Raw genomic sequence first — 6101 nt, 5'->3', positions numbered from 1 at the left:
CTACCCATCAAATTGAAGAATCTATGTTTTCTTGACATTGAGATGCAATTCACACCAAAGACTGCATTCATTCCTTTATCCTCTGCAATAAGTGCTTCAAGTTTTGCTCTTATTTAAGCAATCAGGAGCTGGTGGGCAGGCCTTTGTATTTAATAGTTGCTTGGGACCAGCCCTGCTGCCCTTGGGGCTAGTGTTAATTGTGCTTGGGGAGAATATTATTCTGAGTGGTACAGCACTTTTCTGTCAATTTGCTGTAACTGAGCTAACTTGGGACTGCTGTGATACTGAAAACTATGCCACTGAAGTCTCAAATACAATAAGGTTAACTCATAGTGAACAGATTTTGGAGGAGCTCCCTGACTGAGACAGACTAGAAAGCTGGAAGAACCATCTACCTCCTACATAGCAGGCCTTTTAAAAACCTTTGAACAGTAAAGGAAGAGGATAGTTATAGTAGTGTAGTGGTAGAGCCTAGATTGGAAGTAATCTGAAATGAGGAAAAACAGTAACAAACATTTTCTAATAACTGGAACATGGAATATATGTAGCTTGAATGTTGGAAAATTGGAAATTGTTAAAAATTAAATGGAATACAGGAATATCAGCACTCTAGTCATTAGTGAGATGAGATGGATCAGCTTTGCTCACTTTGAATCAGATAATCATACAGTGTTCTATGCAGGGAATGAAAAACAGAAGAATGGCGTAGGATTCATAGTCAAAAAGTCAAGTTAACTTCTATCCTGAACTATGATGTTGTGAGTGACAGGATAATATCTAAACACATAGGTGTTGCATTCATAGTGAAAAAAAAAAAAGTCAATTTCAAGTCCTATACTGAAATACAATGTTGTGAGTGATAGGATAATATCCATATACATACAAGGAAGACCCATTAACACAACTATTATTCAAATATATGCTCTTACATCGGGAACCAAAGAGGAAGGAAGAAATTGGGAATTTTTACCAAATCTTGCAGTCTGAAACTGACCGAACATGAATTAAAATGTGTTCATGATAATTGGTTACTGGAATGCAAAAGTCAGGTTATACAGTAGAAACTAGAAAAACAAAAATTTCAATCAAGAAAAAAAATATGCATCAGTGTTGTATTCTTTCTCTACACCTAATTAATTTGCATGCTGAGAAGTTCTTTGAGACACAGGGCTCTATGAACATAAATGTGACATCAGGATCAGAGAAAGATTCCTCAACAACCTGCATTATATAACCTACATGCAGATGATGCAACTTTGCTTATTGAACATGTAAAGAATTTAAAACATGTGCTTCAGAAGATCAAAGACCACAGCTTTCAATATGGATTACCTCTAAACAGCAAGAAAAAAAAAATCCTCACCACTGGACCAATATAGACAACACCATGATAGATGGAGAAAACACTGCAGTTGTCAATGAATACATTTTATTTGCATCCACAATCAGCACACACAGAAGCAACAGTCAAGAAACCAAAATATGTGTTGCATTGAAGAAATCTGCTTTCGGGGACCTCTCCAAAGTGCTAAAGAGCAAGCTTATAAATTTGAAGACTAAGGTGCACCTGATCAAAGATATGGTATTTTCAATTGTTTCCTATTCATCTGAAAGTTGTACAATGAATAAGAAAGAACTGGAATTGATACCTTCGAATTCTGGTGACGGAGGAGAATACTGAACATATCATGGACTTCTAAAGAATGAACAAATATGTCTTGAAGGAAGTGCAACCAGAGGCAAGGATGATAAAATGTTGTCTCCCTTGATTATGGCATATGTTGACAAGAAATCAGTCTTTGGAGAGAAACATCAAGGCAGAAGGTCAGCAAAAGCACATGTTTTAAATTCTTTGCATGTTCAATAAGCAAAGTTGCATCATTGATATGGGTTGTCACAGTGATTATCACAATGAGCGTGAGTGTCACAGGGACTGAGAGGATGGTTTAGGATAGGGCAAGGTTCCGGACTGTTGTTTATAGGGTTGCTATGGGTTATAGATGATTCAATGGCGTCTAACAACAACAACAACAACAGCAACAGTATACTCATACCTCGGAGATACTGTGGGTTCAGGTCCAGATCACTGCAATAATGCAAATACTTACAATCAAGTGAGTTATGTGAATTTTTTAGTGTTTCCAGTGCGTATGAAAGATATGTTTATATTATGATGTACTAGAGCATTATGAAAAAAAATTCTGAAATATTGTCACAAGAATTGTCACCTTGTGACAAAGACATGAAGTAAGTACATGCTGCTGGAAAAAATGATGCCAATATCCTTGACCCAATGCAGTGTTGCTTCAAACATTGTCGTTCTAAGTGCCACTGAGTTATCTGCAACTCATAGTGACCCTATGTACAATAGCTCTGAAGCCTGCCCTATACTGAGCCAGTCTCATTGACTGACACACCTACTCCCATTGCCCCAGTTACTGTATCAATCCACCTCATCCAGGGTTTTCCTCTCCTGCACTGTTACATTGGGTGAAAAAAATAAAAGCAACAAACAACAAACATTTAGTATGAAGGATAGGTAAAGTGAAGGGCAAGAAAGCAAGATATACCTGTATACCAAATCTGGTATAAAAACAGAACAAAACACCTGTTTGTACTTTCAGAAGTTACCATGACCCAAATAGAAATGGTCACTGTCTTAGTGGTCATGATTAATGAATTAATCCCTGAACACATTCTGACGAAGGGCAATGGGGGATAGTAAAGAGAAATTAATGTGGAATTACTACCAATCTTATTTGCTCAATGACTGTTTTCACCAAGAGAAGACTCATTTGCCATTAGATCCTAAGCAATGATCTATTCTCTTAGATTCTACTATAGTAGAGCATTCTGAAAAATTTTGAAATATTGTCACAACTTGTTACAGACCTGAAGTGACCACATGAAGTTGATCTTATATAGAGTATATGTCTCATATACAGGATGTGTCTAATAAACACTTGTTGACAGGATGTCTTTTTGGGAAAAGGATAAAACTAAGAATTTCCCCAAAATATTTCACTTCTAGATAAAATGTACCGGTCCTTGGAGAAGGACATTATTCTTGGGAGGGTGGAGGGACAGTGCAGGAGACGAAGGCCCTCTATGAGGTGGACTGATTCAGTGACTGGGGTAATCGGGATGGGAGTGTCAGAGACAGTGCAATTGGCACAGGACAAAGCAGAGTTTAGGGCTGTTGTACATAGGGTCGCTATGAGTCACAAGTGAATCGACGGCACATAACAACAAAAATAACAGATAAAATGTTGTTGTTGAGTATTCAACTATTTCTCCATGCATAGTTCAGTGACACTGATTGCACTGTTTGTCTAACCAATCTCAGTCTCCTTTTCTGAGCTGTTCTTCCCCATGAACATGAACTCACTGTCTTCTAAGGTTTCTACCTAATAGGCCTGGTAGGCCATACAGATGATGAGGAAGGAAATATAGTTTTAATACTGTGCATTACCGTTGCAGCAACATTAACGTCTAGAGCAACTGTGTTATTCAACAGACAAGAACAAATTTTAATTTGGTACACAAAAATTTATGTTTAAACATTGCTTCTGATGTTTGTGAATAATTTATTCTTTAAGGATGAACTTTTCCTGCACCTGTCCATCCATTCCCTTCCAAAAGCACTGTCATGCTGAACTTTTGCTTAGTAAACTATTATACTTAGTAAGACCAAAGATGACCATCAACCAGTTCTGCCCAAATGATCACATGGTCTACATTAGTGAGGTCCAATGGCTGAGGCTTGACTAACTTGTAAGGGGGTGGGAGGGGGCAGCTGTAAGCGACCTAGGTGGCAACAGTGAAAAGAGGGCATGCCAGTAGGTAGCACTCTCCAAGGAGGCTCTGGCAGGATGCATTTGACACAGCAAGACTACTGGGCACAAAACCAGGATGACAGTTCCTACAATGAGATAAATGAAGACACCCACAAGGGCGAGAACAACAATGGCTCCTGCCCAGGGCAACTGCAGCCTGCCCACTGGCCAGGAAGAGCGCCTGACTAGTTGCACCTCTGCCTGTCTCTATATGGCACCACTTGTTTATTGACGGTCCTCTTCTTTGTCCTGAACAAATTGATCCATTTGCTCCACTATGTGCATTTAATTTTCATCTGTACATTTGCAAAATACTCCATCAGTGTTCATTATGGTAAATTAATATTAGTATTTCTGTAAGACAACTATCAGTCTCCATTTTCACTAACACTTTCCCACTTCTCCCCCCCATCCCTTGACTAATAGATATCATTTCAACAGTTTGACTAACTGCCGTGTTTTAGAAAAGGCAGTAATTTATACTGATGTAATGGCCGTGATAAAAATCATTTGTGTGCTGATTTTATAAATTAGGGTGGAAATGTGAGTGCCTCTGAAAAATGAAGTGCTACCACATGGATTCCACTGTTGCTAATGCTTCATACCTTTCTGCTTCATTAAACCAATTTCACGGGGAGATGAGTTAGAGGAAGAAGCTGTGCTGCTTATGAGATGCAACAATGGTTTATTGAAAGAAATGGGGCTAAGATTAAATTAAGTGCTACTCAAGAAATATGGAAATACAAAAATATTCAGGCTTCTAGATGGGCAATTCAAAAAATATGATAAGTTAGTTCTTTCATACTCCAAAAACTGGCTCATCGTAATTTCACAGAACTGAATTCACAGGCTACTAATTAATATTGAAGAGTTTTCTTGAAAACTACCCTTAAGAGTGAGAGAAACCAAGAATGAGTTTATTCCATTTCCATTTTGAAACCATGTCAACTCAAACTGTTCTTTGGAATCTATTCTGAGAGAGTTAGGATGTGTAAAATGCCTCAATTGTTTGCTCATTCCTGAGAAGTAAACACCAGACTTAAATAAAAGGAGAGGGGCAAGATGCAGGCACGTGGCAAAAAGTAGTCAGGCCATTCATTGTCAATTGGCAGCTGCCAAACCTCTCTCTAGTTGTTCTGTTCTCCTGTTTTATTTCAGGTAAGAACATCACCAGCTGAATGCAGATTTCTTGTGATCAGCATCTCACTGCACTGTTTTGCCCTAAACTGGAGTGGCAACACTGGAAAAAATAGACCGTTAGTTGGCATGCCGTTAGGAGCAGGTACCAAGGAATTGGGATGGCGCCATTTCCACGGTTCATCTAAATTGCCTCCTATTTCTCCCCATTCTGATGAGCTTGAAGTTTTCACTTTCTAACAACTAAACCCCATTTGTTCCCTGAATTGTGAAGAATGTACATACAAAGGGATTCATTCATTAAATAAGAAGCTTATGAATACTTGGTGAGGGTTGTTGTTGTTTTGTTTTTAATGCAGAATTTCAAAGTGCAGCTGAGGAGCTGCCATTTTCCTCCCCCCTCACAATGAGGTCTCTGTCTGTAAGTGACCCAAGTCCTGGGGTTGAGTCCAGCTCTAAGATTAGCACAGAAAACACGTACAGACGCGACTTTCAACCCCCCCACCCCCCCACTGACGATAAAAGGAGTTCCAAAAACATGTTCTTCTAAACTAGGAGGAAAGGATTTCGAGTTTAGAATCCCGAGTACCATGTGCCAAGAGGCAGAAACCATATTTCCAGTCAAATGGGAAATTCATTGAAGTGTAGTTTGCTGCTACCATCTGGAAATTTTAAGTTCAACAGGCTCGGTTCAAACAGCTAACATTGTACATTTGCAATTATAACAAACACCTTTCATCACACAACTATGGAAGGGGCTTACAGCAATTCTCAAAGGCTCATCATTGCTTTTAGTGGGTATGTGTGCACAAAAAGCATGCCACTCAGTTGTCTCTCAGCTTGACAGTTTACAAAGTCAGAGTCATGGTTTCAAGCATAATATAAATCACATATTTGGTTCAAAAGTCAAGAAGGAACAGAAAGATAATAGAATTTGAATGGAATGTCTTAAATTGGTTTAGATACTTGTGCAACTGGACCTTGACATTAAGTTTTAACTTCCCAGTCCATAAAGAGCGCTGATAACTGCTTGTGAGTTTATGTTTTCTTGTAAGGCAGAGAAGTTTCATTATGTCTCTCTGATTAGCTCTACATCCTTGACTAATTTCTTTTTTCTTTAAATATTTT

This window comes from Elephantulus edwardii, unplaced genomic scaffold, assembly GCF_000299155.1.
Source record: "Elephantulus edwardii isolate Elephantulus edwardi_28Jun2011 unplaced genomic scaffold, EleEdw1.0 scaffold00016, whole genome shotgun sequence".
Classification (NCBI taxonomy): Eukaryota; Metazoa; Chordata; class Mammalia; order Macroscelidea; family Macroscelididae; genus Elephantulus; species Elephantulus edwardii.
Note: the sequence above shows the minus strand (reverse complement) of the source record.